Source organism: Pleurodeles waltl, chromosome 2_2 (genome assembly GCF_031143425.1).
Source record: "Pleurodeles waltl isolate 20211129_DDA chromosome 2_2, aPleWal1.hap1.20221129, whole genome shotgun sequence".
NCBI lineage: Eukaryota > Metazoa > Chordata > Amphibia > Caudata > Salamandridae > Pleurodeles > Pleurodeles waltl.
The window spans coordinates 45159941-45173727 of NC_090439.1; positions in this window are offsets into that span (position 1 = coordinate 45159941).

Here is a 13787-nt window from a genome sequence, read left to right on the forward strand (position 1 = left end):
CCGCTGCCTCCCTGCAGCCCGCCCCCCTCGCGCCCCCATGTGCCGCTCCCTCCCGCCTCCCAGCTGCTCCTCCCTCCCCCCTCCCTTCTTAATGGCTGGCGCTGTGCGTCGAGGGTGAGGGACATCTGACCCGTTTTTGGTCTAGAGCTCGCACCCCACGTCATCAGCACCACCTTGCGTTCTTGTGCCCCTTACCCCCGCCCACGCTGCTGCTAGCGTGTTCGAGGCCCTCCTCCACCCACAGGCATCCTCCTGCGCCTCATCCCCGGTGCCTAGTGGGCTCTGGTAAGCTTCGCTTGATACGTGTGCAATCTGCCGCTTTTGCCGTATCTGTAAGTGTTTTTACTTTTCAGCGCCTTGCCTCCTTGCGCTCTTGCCCCCATTTGTGCCCCTTCTGATTGCTCTTTTCCGCTTGTACTTTGTGCCTTTTTACCGTATTTGTGACTGTTTTTGACTTGTGCTTATCGTTCACTTTTGTGCCTTTTTTACCTGGTTTCTCGCCCCTTAGGCGCTCCCCCTTGCCGCTTCCCCCTGCCGCTGCCTCCCTGCGGCCCGCCCCCCTCGCGCCCCCATTCGCCGCTCCCTCCCGCCTCCCAGCAGCTCATCCCTCCCCCTCTCTTCTTAATGGCTGGCGCTGCGCGTCGAGGGTGAGCGACCTCTGACCTGTTTTTGGTCTAGAGCTCGCCCCCCACGTCCGCAGAACCACCTTGCTGTCTTGTGCCCCTGACCCCCGCCCACGCTGCTGCTAGCGTGTTCGAGGCCCTCCTCCACCCGCAGGCATCCTCCTGCATCTCATCCCTAGTGTCTAGTGGGCTCTGGTAAGCTTCGCTAGACCTGTATGCAATCTGCCGCTTTTGCCGTATCTGTAAGTGTTTTTACTTTTCAGCGCCTTGCCTCCTTGCGCTCTTGCCCCCATTTGTGCCCCTTCTGATTGCTGTTTTCCGCTTGTACTTTGTGCCTTTTTACTGTATTTGTGACTGTTTTTGACTTGTGCTTATTGTTCACTTTTGTGCCTTTTTTACCTGTTTTTTTGCCCCTTAGGCGCTCCCCCTTGCCACTTCCCCTGCCGCTGCCTCCCTGCAGCCCGCCCTTCTCGCCCCCCCATTCGCCGCTCCCTCCCGCCTCCCAGCTGCCTCCTCCCTCCCCCCTCCCTTCTTAATGGCTGGCGCTGTGCGTCGAGGGTGAGGGACCTCTGACCTGTTTTTGGTCTAGAGCTCACCCCCCACGTCCGCAGCACCACCTTGCTGTCTCGTGCCCCTGACCCCCGCCCACGCTGCTGCTAGCGTGTTCGAGGCCCTCCTCCACCCGCATGCATCCTCCTGCACCTCATCCCTGGTGTCTAGTGGGCTCTGGTAAGCTTCGCTAGACCCGTGTGCAATCTGCCGCTTTTGTCATATCTGTAAGTGTTTTTACTTTTCAGCGCCTTGCCTCCTTGCGCTCTTGCCCCCATTTGTGCCCCTTCTGATTGCTGTTTTCCGCTTGTACTTTGTGCCTTTTTACCGTATTTGTGACTGTTTTTGACTTGTGCTTATCGTTCACTTTTGTGCCTTTTTTACCTGTTTTTTTGCCCCTTAGGCGCTCCCCCTTGTCGCTTCCCCTGCCGCTGCCTCCCTGCTGCCCCGCCCCCCTCGCGCCCCCATTCGCCGCTCCCTCCCGCCTCCCGCCTCCCAGCTGCTCCTCCCTCCCGCCTCCCTTCTTAATTGCTGGCGCTGCGCGTCGAGGGTGAGCGACCTCTGACCTGTTTTTGGTATAGAGCTCGCCCCCCCACGTCCGCAGCACCACCTTGCTGTCTCGTGCCCCTGACCCCCACCCACGCTGCTGCTAGCGTGTTTGAGGCCCTCCTCTACCCGCAGGCATCCTCCTGCCTCATCCCCGGTGTCTAGTGGGCTCTGGTAAGCTTCGCTAGACCCGTGTGCAATCTGCCGCTTTTGCGGTATCTGTAAGTGTTTTTACTTTTCAGCGCCTTGCCTCCTTGCGCTCTTGCCCCCATTTGTGCCCCTTCTGATTGCTAGTTTCCACTTGTACTTTGTGCCTTTTTACCGTATTTGTGACTGTTTTTGACTTGTTCTTATCGTTCACTTTTGTGCCTTTTTTACCTGGTTTTTCGCCCCTTAGGCGCTCCCCCTTGTCGCTTCCCCTGCCACTGCCTCCCTGCTGCCCCCGCCCCCCTCACGCCCCCATTCGCCGCTCCCTCCCGCCTCCCAGCTGCTCCTCCTTCCCCCTCTCTTCTTAATGGCTGGCGCTGGACGTCGAGGGTGAGCGACCTCTGATTTGTTTTTGGTCTAGAGCTCGGCCCCCACGTCCGCAGCACCACCTTGCTGTCTCGTGCCCCTGACCTCCACCCACGCTGCTGCTAGCGTGTTCGAGGCCCTCCTCCACCCGCAGGCATCCTCCTGCGTCTCATCCCTGGTGTCTAGTGGGCTCTGGTAAGCTTCGCTAGACCCGTGTGCAATCTGCCCGCTTTTGCCGTATCTGTAAATGTTTTTACTTTTCAGCGCCTTGCCTCCTTGCGCTCTTGCCCCCATTTGTGCCCCTTCTGATTGCTGTTTTCCGCTTGTACTTTGTGCCTTTTTACCGTATTTGTGACTGTTTTTGACTTGTGCTTATCGTTCACTGTTGTGCCTTTTTTACCTGGTTTTTCGCCCCTTAGGCGCTCCCCCTTGCCGCTTCCCCTGCCACTGCCTCCCTACGGCCCCGCCCCCCTCACGCCCCCATTTGCCGCTCCCTCCCGGCTCCCGCCTCCCAGCTGCTCCTCCCTCCCCCCTCCCTTGTTAATGGCTCGCCCTGCGCGTCGAGGGTGAGCGACCTCTGACCTGTTTTTGGTCTAGAGCTCGCCCCCCACGTCCGCAGCACCACCTTGCTGTCTCGTGCCCTTGACCCCCGCCCACGCTGCTGCTAGCGTGTTTGAGGGCCCTCCTCCACCCCGCAGCCATCCTCCTGTGCCTCATCCCTGGTGTCTAGTGGGCTCTGGTAAGCTTCGCTAGACCCGTGTGCAATCTGCCGCTTTTGCCGTATCTGTAAGTGTTTTTACTTTTCAGCGCCTTGCATCCTTGCGCTCTTGCCCCCATTTGTGCCCCTTCTGATTGCTGTTTTCCGCTTGTTCTTTGTGCCTTTTTACCGTATTTGTGACTGTTTTTGACTTGTGCTTATCGTTCACTTTTGTGCCTTTTTTACCTGGTTTTTCGCCCCTTAGGCGCTCCCCCTTGCCGCTTCCCCTGCCGCTGCCTCCTTGCGGCCCGCCCCCCCTCGCGCCCCCCATTGGCTGCTCCCTCCCGCCTCCCAGCTGCTCCTCCCTCCCCCCTCCCTTCTTAATGGCTGGCGCTGCGCGTCGAAGGTGAGCGACCTCTGACCTGTTTTTGGTCTAGAGCTCGCCCCCCACGTCCGCAGCACCATCTTGCTGTCTCGTGCCCTGACCCCCGCCCACGCTGCTGCTAGCGTGTTCGAGGCCCTCCTGCACCCGCAGGCATCCTCCTGCACCTCATCACTATTGTGTAGTGGGCTCTGGTAAGCTTCGCTAGACCCGTGTGCAATCTGCCGCTTTTGCCGCATCTGTAAATGTTTTTACTTTTCAGCGCCTTTCCTCCTTGCTCTCTTGCCTCCATTTGTGCCCCTTTGATTGCTGTTTTCCGCTTGTACTTTGTGCCTTTTTACCGTATTTGTGACTGTTTTTGACTTGTGCTTATCGATAACTTTTGTGCGTTTTTTACCTGTTTTTTCGCCCCTTAGGCGCTCCCCATTGCCGCTTCCCCTGCCGCTGCCTCCCTGCGGCCCGCCCCCCTCGCGCCCCCATTCGCCGCTCCCTCCCACCTCCTGCCTCCCATCTGCTCCTCCCTCCCCCCTCCCTTCTTAATGGCTGGCGCTGTGCGTCGAGGGTGAGGGACCTCTGACCCGTTTTTGGTCTAGAGCTCGCCTCCCACGTCCGCAGCACCACCTTGCTGTCTCGTGCCCCTGCCCCCCGCCCACGCTGCTGCTAGCGTGTTCGAGGCCCTCCTCCACCCGCAGGCATCCTCCTGCGCCTCATCCCTGGTGTCTAGTGGGCTCTGGTAAGCTTCGCTAGACCCGTGTGCAATCTGCCGCTTTTGTCGTATCTGTAAGTGTTTTTACTTTTCAGCGCCTTGCCTCCTTGCGCTCTTGCCCCCATTTATGCCCCTTCTGATTGCTGTTTTCCGCTTGTACTTTGTGCCTTTTTACCGTATTTGTGACTGTTTTTGACTTCTGCTTATCGTTCACTTTTGTGCCTTTTTTACCTGGTTTTTCGCCCCTTAGGCGCTCCCCCTTCCCGCTTCCCCTGCCGCTGCCTCCCTGCTGCCCGCCCCCCTCGCACCCCCATTCGCCGCTCCCTCCCGCCTCCCAGCTGCTCCTCCCTCCCGCCTCCCTTCTTAATGGCTGGCGCTGCGCGTCGAGGGTGAGCTTCCTCTGACCTGTTTTTGGTCTAGAGCTCGCCCCCCACGTCCGCAGCACCACCTTGCTGTCTCGTGCCCCTGACCCCCGCCCACGTTGCTGCTAGCGTGTTTTTAGGCCCTCCTCCACCCGCAGGCATCCTCCTGCGCCTCATCCCCGGTGTCTAGTGGGCTCTGGTAAGCTTCGCTAGACCCGTGTGCAATCTGCCGCTTTTGTCGTGTCTGTAAGTGTTTTTACTTTTCAGCGCCTTGCCTCCTTGCGCTCTTGCCCCCATTTGTGCCCCTTCTGATTGCTGTTTTCCGCTTGTGCTTTGTGCCTTTTTATCATATTTGTGACTGTTTTTGTCTTGTGCTTATCGTTCACTTTTGTGCCTTTTTTACCTGGTTTTTCGCCCCTTAGGCGCTCCCCTTTGCCGCTTCCCCTGCCGCTGCCTCCCTGCGGCCCCGACCCCCTCGCGCCCCCATTCGCCACTCCCTCCCGCCTCCCGCCTCCCAGCTGCTCCTCCCTCCCGCCCCCCTTCTTAATGGCTGGCGCTGCGCGTCGAGGGTGAGCGACCTCTGACCTGTTTTTGGTCTAGAGCTCGCCCCCCACGTCCGCAGCACCACCTTGCTATCTCGTGCCCCTGACCCCCGCCCACGCAGCTCCTAGCGTGTTTGAGGCCCTCCTCCACCCGCAGGCATCCTCCTGCGCCTCATCGCCGGTGCCTAGTGGGCTCTGGTAAGCTTTGCTAGACCCGTGTGCAATCTGCCGCTTTTGCCGTATCTGTAAGTGTTTTTACTTTTCAGCGCCTTGTCTCCTTGCACTCTTGCCCCCATTTGTGCCCCTTCTGATTGCTATTTCTCCGCTTCTACTTTGTGCCTTTTTACTGTATTTGTGACTGTTTTTGACTTGTGCTTATCGTTCACTTTTGGGCCATTTTTTACCTGGTTTTTCGCCCCTTAGGCGCTCCCCCTTGCCGCTTCCCCTGCCGCTGCCTCCCTGCGGCCCCACCCCCCCTCGCACCCCCATTCGCCGCTCCCCTCCTGCCTCCCGCCTCCCAGCTGCTCCTCCCTCCCCTTCTCTTCTTAATGGCTGGTGCTGGGCGTCGAGGGTGAGGGACCTCTGACCCGTTTTTGGTCTAGAGCTCGCCCCCCACGTCCGCAGCACCATCTTGCTGTCTCGTGCCCCTGCCCCCCGCCCACGCTGCTGCTAGCGTGTTCGAGGCCCTCCTCCACCCGCAGGCATCCTCCTGCGCCTCATCCCTGGTGTCTAGTGGGCTCTGGTAAGCTTCGCTAGACCCGTGTGCAATCTGCCGCTTTTCTCGTATCTGTAAGTGTTTTTACTTTTCAGCGCCTTGCCTCCTTGCACTCTTGCCCCCATTTATGCCCCTTCTGATTGCTGTTTTCCGCTTGTACTTTGTGCCTTTTTACCGTATTTGTGACTGTTTTTGACTTCTGATTATCGTTCACTTTTGTGCCTTTTTTACCTGGTTTTTCGCCCCTTAGGCGCTCCCCCTTGCCGCTTCCCCTGCCGCTGCCTCCCTGCTGCCCGCCCCCCTCGCACCCCCATTCGCCGCTCCCTCCCGCCTCCCAGCTGCTCCTCCCTCCCCGCCTCCCTTCTTAATGGCTGGCGCTGCGCGTCGATGGTGAGCTTCCTCTGACCTGTTTTTGGTCTAGAGCTCGCCCCCCACGTCCGCAGCACCACCTTGCTGTCTCGTGCCCCTGACCCCCGCCCACGTTGCTGCTAGCGTGTTTTAGGCCCTCCTCCACCCGCAGGCATCCTCCTGCGCCTCATCCCCGGTGTCTAGTGGGCTCTGGTAAGCTTCGCTAGACCCGTGTGCAATCTGCCGCTTTTGTCGTATCTGTAAGTGTTTTTACTTTTCAGCGCCTTGCCTCCTTGCGCTCTTGCCCCCATTTGTGCCCCTTCTGATTGCTGTTTTCCGCTTGTACTTTGTGCCTTTTTATCATATTTGTGACTGTTTTTGTCTTGTGCTTATCGTTCACTTTTGTGCCTTTTTTACCTGGTTTTTCGCCCCTTAGGCTCTCCCCCTTGCCGCTTCCCCTGCCGCTGCCTCCCTGCGGCCCCACCCCCCTTGCACCCCCATTCGCCGCTCCCTCCTGCCTCCCGCCTCCCAGCTGCTCCTCCCTCCCCTTCTCTTCTTAATGGCTGGTGCTGGGCGTCGAGGGTGAGGGACCTCTGACCCGTTTTTGGTCTAGAGCTCGCCCCCCACGTCCGCAGCAACCATCTTGCTGTCTCGTGCCCCCTGCCCCCCGCCCACGCTGCTGCTAGCGTGTTCGAGGGCCCTCCTCCACCCGCAGGCATCCTCCTGCGCCTCATCCCTGGTGTCTAGTGGGCTCTGGTAAGCTTCGCTAGACCCGTGTGCAATCTGCCGCTTTTGTCGTATCTGTAAGTGTTTTTACTTTTCAGCGCCTTGCCTCCTTGCGCTCTTGCCCCCATTTATGCCCCTTCTGATTGCTGTTTTCCGCTTGTACTTTGTGCCTTTTTACCGTATTTGTGACTGTTTTTGACTTCTGCTTATCGTTCACTTTTGTGCCTTTTTTACCTGGTTTTTCGCCCCTTAGGCGCTCCCCCTTGCCGCTTCCCCTGCCGCTGCCTCCCTGCTGCCCCGCCCCCCGCACCCCCCCATTCGCCGCTCCCTCCCGCCTCCCAGCTGCTCCTCCCTCCCGCCTCCCTTCTTAATGGCTGGCGCTGCGCGTCGAGGGTGAGCTTCCTCTGACCTGTTTTTGGTCTAGAGCTCGCCCCCCACGTCCGCAGCACCACCTTGCTGTCTCGTGCCCCTGACCCCCGCCCACGTTGCTGCTAGCGTGTTTTAGGCCCTCCTCCACCCGCAGGCATCCTCCTGCGCCTCATCCCCGGTGTCTAGTGGGCTCTGGTAAGCTTCGCTAGACCCGTGTGCAATCTGCCGCTTTTGTCGTATCTGTAAGTGTTTTTACTTTTCAGCGCCTTGCCTCCTTGCGCTCTTGCCCCCATTTGTGCCCCTTCTGATTGCTGTTTTCCGCTTGTACTTTGTGCCTTTTTATCATATTTGTGACTGTTTTTGACTTGTGCTTATCGTTCACTTTTGTGCCTTTTTTACCTGTTTTTTCGCCCCTTAGGCGCTCCCCCTTGCCGCTGCCTCCCTGCGGCCCCACCCCCCTCGCACCCCCATTCGCCGCTCCCTCCTGCCTCCCGCCTCCCAGCTGCTCCTCCCTCCCCTTCTCTTCTTAATGGCTGGCGCTGGGCGTCGAGGGTGAGCGACCTCTGACCTGTTTTTGGTCTAGAGCTCGCCCCCCACGTACGGCAGCACCACCTTGCGGTCTCGTGCCCCTGACCCCCGCCAACGCTGCTGCTAGCGTGTTCGAGGCCCTCCTCCACCCGCAGGCATCCTCCTGCGTCTCATCCCTGGTGTGTAGTGGGCTCTGGTAAGCTTTGCTAGACCCGTGTGCAATCTGCCGCTTTTGCCGTATCTGTAAGTGTTTTTACTTTTCAACGCCTTGCCTCCTTGCGCTCTTGCCCCCATTTGTGCCCCTTCTGATTGCTGTTTTCCCACTTGTACTTTGTGCCTTTTTACCGTATTTGTGACTGTTTTTGACTTGTGCTTATCGTTCACTTTTGTGCCTTTTTTACCTGTTTTTTCGCCCCTTAGGCGCTCCCCCTTGCCGCTTCCCCCTGCCGCTGCCTCCCTGCAGCCCGCCCCCCTCGCGCCCCCATTCGCCACTCCCTCCCGCCTCCCAGCTGCTCCTCCTTCCCCCTCCCTTCTTAATGGCTGGCGCTGTGCATCAAGGGTGAGGGACCTCTGACCTGTTTTTGGTCTAGAGCTCGCCCCCCACGTCCGCAGCACCACCTTGCTGTCTCGTGCCCCTTTACCCCGCCCACGCTGCTGCTAGCGTGTTCGAGGCCCTCCTCCACCCGCAGGCATCCTCCTGCACCTCATCCCCGGTGCCTAGTGGGCTCTGGTAAGCTTCGCTAGACCCGTGTGCAATCTGCCGCTTTTGCCGTATCTGTAAGTGTTTTTACTTTTCAGCGCCTTGCCTCCTTGCGCTCTTGCCCCCATTTGTGCCCCTTCTGATTGCTATTTTCCGCTTGTACTTTGTGCCTTTTTACTATATTTGTGACTGTTTCTGACTTGTGCTTATCGTTCACTTTTGTGCCTTTTTTACCTAGTTTTTCACCCCTTAGGCGCTCCCCCGTTTCCGCTTCCCCTGCCGCTGCCTCCCTGCGGCCCGCCCCCCTCGCGCCCCCATTCGCCGCTCCCTCCCGCCTCCCAGCTGCTCCTCCTTCCCCCTCCCTTCTTAATGGCTGGCGCTGCGCGTCGAGGGTGAGCGACCTCTGACCTGTTTTTGGTCTAGAGCTCGCCCCCCACGTCCGCAGAACCACCTTGCTGTCTCGTGCCCCTGACCCCCGCCCATCCTGCTGCTAGCGTGTTCGAGGCCCTCCTCCACCCGCAGGCATCCTCCTGCGCCTCATCCCCGGTGTCTAGTGGGCTCTGGTAAGCTTCGCTAGACCCGTGTGCAATCTGCCGCTTTTGCGGTATCTGTAACTGTTTTTACTTTTCAGCGCCTTGCCTCCTTGCGCTCTTGCCCCCATTTGTGCCCCTTCTGATTGCTATTTTCCACTTGTACTTTGTGCCTTTTTACCGTATTTGTGACTGTTTTTGACTTGTGCTTATCGTTCACTTTTGTGCCTTTTTTACCTGTTTTTTCGCCCCTTAGGCACTCCCCAGTGCCGCTTCCCCTGCCGCTGCCTCCCTGCGGCCCGCCCCCCCTCGCGCCTCCATTCGCCGCTCCCTCCCGCCTCCTGCCTCCCAGCTGCTCCTCCCTCCCCCTTCCCTTCTTAATGGCTGGCGCTGTGCGTCGAGGGTGAGGGACCTCTGACCCGTTTTTGGTCTAGAGCTCGCCCCCCACGTCCGCAGCACCACCTTGCTGTCTCGTGCCCCTGCCCCCCGCCCATGCTGCTGCTAGCGTGTTCGAGGCCCTCCTCCACCCGCAGGCATCCTCCTGCGCCTCATCCCCGGTGTCTAGTGGGCTCTGGTAAGCTTCGCTAGACCCGTGTGCAATCTGCCGCTTTTGTCGTATCTGTAAGTGTTTTTACTTTTCAGCGCCTTGCCTCCTTGCGCTCTTGCCCCCATTTATGCCCCTTCTGATTGCTGTTTTCCACTTGTACTTTGTGCCTTTTTACCGTATTTGTGACTGTTTTTGACTTCTGCTTATCGTTCACTTTTGTGCCTTTTTTACCTGGCTTTTCGCCCCTTAGGCGCTCCCCCTTGCCGCTTCCCCTGCCTCCCTGCTGCCCGCCCCCTCGCACCCCCATTCGCCGCTCCCTCCCGCCTCCCAGCTGCTCCTCCCTCCCGCCTCCCTTCTTAATGGCTGGCGCTGCGCGTCGAGGGTGAGCTTCCTCTGACCTGTTTTTGGTCTAGAGCTCGCCCCCCACGTCCGCAGCACCACCTTGCTGTCTCGTGCCCCTGACCCCCGCCCACGTTGCTGCTAGCGTGTTTTAGGCCCTCCTCCACCCGCAGGCATCCTCCTGCGCCCTCATCCCCGGTGTCTAGTGGGCTCTGGTAAGCTTCGCTAGACCCGTGTGCAATCTGCCGCTTTTGTCGTATCTGTAAGTGTTTTTACTTTTCAGCGCCTTGCCTCCTTGCGCTCTTGCCCCCATTTGTGCCCCTTCTGATTGCTGTTTTCCGCTTGTACTTTGTGCCTTTTTATCATATTTGTGACTGTTTTTGTCTTGTGCTTATCGTTCACTTTTGTGCCTTTTTTACCTGGTTTTTCGCCCCTTAGGCTCTCCCCCTTGCCGCTTCCCCTGCCGCTGCCTCCCTGCGGCCCGACCCCCTCGCTCCCCCATTCGCCACTCCCTCCCGCCTCCCGCCTCCCAGCTGCTCCTCCCTCCCGCCCCCCTTCTTAATGGCTTGCGCTGCGCGTCGAGGGTGAGCGACCTCTGACCTGTTTTTGGTCTAGAGCTCGCCCCCCACGTCCGCAGCACCACCTTGCTATCTCGTGCCCCTGACCCCCGCCCAAGCTGCTGCTAGCGTGTTTGAGGCCCTCCTCCACCCGCAGGCATCCTCCTGCGCCTCATCGCCGGTGCCTAGTGGGCTCTGGTAAGCTTCGCTAGACCCGTGTGCAATCTGCCGCTTTTGCCGTATCTGTAAGTGTTTTTACTTTTCAGCGCCTTGCCTCCTTGCACTCTTTCCCCCATTTGTGCCCCTTCTGATTGCTATTTTCCGCTTCTACTTTGTGCCTTTTTACTGTATTTGTGACTGTTTTTGACTTGTGCTTATCGTTCACTTTTGTGCCTTTTTTACCTGTTTTTTCGCCCCTTCGGCGCTCCCCCTTGCCGCTGCCTCCCTGCGGCCCCACCCCCCTCGCACCCCCATTCGCCGCTCCCCTCCTGCCTCCCGCCTCCCAGCTGCTCCTCCCTCCCCTTCTCTTCTTAATGGCTGGCGCTGGGCGTCGAGGGTGAGCGACCTCTGACCTGTTTTTGGTCTAGAGCTCGCCCCCCACGTACGCAGCACCACCTTGCGGTCTCGTGCCCCTGACCCCCGCCAACGCTGCTGCTAGCGTGTTCGAGGCCCTCCTCCACCCGCAGGCATCCTCCTGCGTCTCATCCCCTGGTGTGTAGTGGGCTCTGGTAAGCTTTGATAGACCCGTGTGCAATCTGCTGCTTTTGCCGTATCTGTAAGTGTTTTTACTTTTCACCGCCTTGCCTCCTTGCGCTCTTGCCCCCATTTGTGCCCCTTCTGATTGCCGTTTTCCCACTTGTACTTTGTGCATTTTTACCGTATTTGTGACTGTTTTTGACTTGTGCTTATCGTTCACTTTTGTGCCTTTTTTACCTGGTTTTTCGCCCCTTAGGCGCTCCCCCTTGCCGCTTCCCCTGCCGCTGCCTCCCTGCAGCCCGCCCCCCTCGCGCCCCCCATTCGCCACTCCCTCCCCGCCTCCCAGCTGCTCCTCCTTCCCCCTCCCTTCTTAATGGCTGGCGCTGTGCATCAAGGGTGAGGGACCTCTGACCTGTTTTTGGTCTAGAGCTCGCCCCCCACGTCCGCAGCACCACCTTGCTGTCTCGTGCCCCTTTCCCCCCGCCCACGCTGCTGCTAGCGTGTTCGAGGCCCTCCTCCACCCGCAGGCATCCTCCTGCACCTCATCCCCGGTGCCTAGTGGGCTCTGGTAAGTTTCGCTAGACCCGTGTGCAATCTGCCGCTTTTGCCGTATCTGTAAGTGTTTTTACTTTTCAGCGCCTTGCCTCCTTGCGTTCTTGCCCCCATTTGTGCCCCTTCTGATTGCTATTTTCCGCTTGTACTTTGTGCCTTTTTACTATATTTGTGACTGTTTCTGACTTGTGCTTATCGTTCACTTTTGTGCCTTTTTTACCTGGTTTTTCACCCCTTAGGCGCTCCACGTTTCCGCTTCCCCTGCCGCTGCCTCCCTGCGGCCCGCCCCCCTCGCGCCCCCATTCGCCGCTCCCTCCCCGCCTCCCAGCTGCTCCTCCTTCCCCCTCCCTTCTTAATGGCTGGCGCTGCGCGTCGAGGGTGAGCGACCTCTGACCTGTTTTTGGTCTAGAGCTCGCCCCCCACGTCCGCAGAACCACCTTGCTGTCTCGTGCCCCTGACCCCCGCCCATGCTGCTGCTAGCGTGTTCGAGGCCCTCCTCCACCCGCAGGCATCCTCCTGCACCTCATCCCCGGTGCCTAGTGGGCTCTGGTAAGTTTCGCTAGACCCGTGTGCAATCTGCCGCTTTTGCCGTATCTGTAAGTGTTTTTACTTTTCAGCGCCTTGCCTCCTTGCGTTCTTGCCCCCATTTGTGCCCCTTCTGATTGCTATTTTCCGCTTGTACTTTGTGCCTTTTTACTATATTTGTGACTGTTTCTGACTTGTGCTTATCGTTCACTTTTGTGCCTTTTTTACCTGGTTTTTCACCCCTTAGGCGCTCCACGTTTCCGCTTCCCCTGCCGCTGCCTCCCTGCGGCCCGCCCCCCTCGCGCCCCCATTCGCCGCTCCCTCCCGCCTCCCAGCTGCTCCTCCTTCCCCCTCCCTTCTTAATGGCTGGCGCTGCGCGTCGAGGGTGAGCGACCTCTGACCTGTTTTTGGTCTAGAGCTCGCCCCCCACGTCCGCAGAACCACCTTGCTGTCTCGTGCCCCTGACCCCCCGCCCATGCTGCTGCTAGCGTGTTCGAGGCCCTCCTCCACCCGCAGGCATCCTCCTGCGCCTCATCCCCGGTGTCTAGTGGGCTCTGGTAAGCTTCGCTAGACCCGTGTGCAATCTGCCGCTTTTGCGGTATCTGTAACTGTTTTTACTTTTCAGCGCCTTGCCTCCTTGCGCTCTTGCCCCCATTTGTGCCCCTTCTGATTGCTATTTTCCACTTGTACTTTGTGCCTTTTTACCGTATTTGTGACTGTTTTTGACTTGTGCTTATCGTTCACTTTTGTGCCTTTTTTACCTGTTTTTTCGCCCCTTAGGCACTCCCCATTGCCGCTTCCCCTGCCGCTGCCTCCCTGCGGCCCGCCCCCCCCTCGCGCCCCCCATTCGCCGCTCCCCTCCCGCCTCCTGCCTCCCAGCTGCTCCTCCCTCCCCCCTTCCCTTCTTAATGGCTGGCGCTGTGCGTCGAGGGTGAGGGACCTCTGACCCGTTTTTGGTCTAGAGCTCGCCCCCCACGTCCGCAGCACCACCTTGCTGTCTCGTGCCCCTGCCCCCCGCCCACGCTGCTGCTAGCGTGTTCGAGGCCCTCCTCCACCCGCAGGCATCCTCCTGCGCCTCATCCCTGGTGTCTAGTGGGCTCTGGTAAGCTTCGCTAGACCCGTGTGCAATCTGCCGCTTTTGTCGTATCTGTAAGTGTTTTTACTTTTCAGCGCCTTGCCTCCTTGCGCTCTTGCCCCCATTTATGCCCCTTCTGATTGCTGTTTTCCGCTTGTACTTTGTGCCTTTTTACCGTATTTGTGACTGTTTTTGACTTCTGCTTATCGTTCACTTTTGTGCCTTTTTTACTTGGTTTTTCGCCCCTTAGGCGCTCCCCCTTGCCGCTTCCCCTGCCGATGCCTCCCTGCTGCCCGCCCCCTCGCACCCCCATTCGCCGCTCCCTCCCGCCTCCCAGCTGCTCCTCCCTCCCACCTCCCTTCTTAATGGCTGGTGCTGCGCGTCGAGGGTGAGCTTCCTCTGACCTGTTTTTGGTCTAGAGCTCGCCCCCCACGTCCGCAGCACCACCTTGCTGTCTCGTGCCCCTGACCCCTGCCCACGTTGCTGCTAGCGTGTTTTAGGCCCTCCTCCACCCGCAGGCATCCTCCTGCGCCTCATCCCCGGTGTCTAGTGGGCTCTGGTAAGCTTCGCTAGACCCGTGTGCAATCTGCCGCTTTTGTCGTATCTGTAAGTGTTTTTACTTTTCAGCGCCTTGCCTCCTTGCGCTCTTGCCCCCATTTG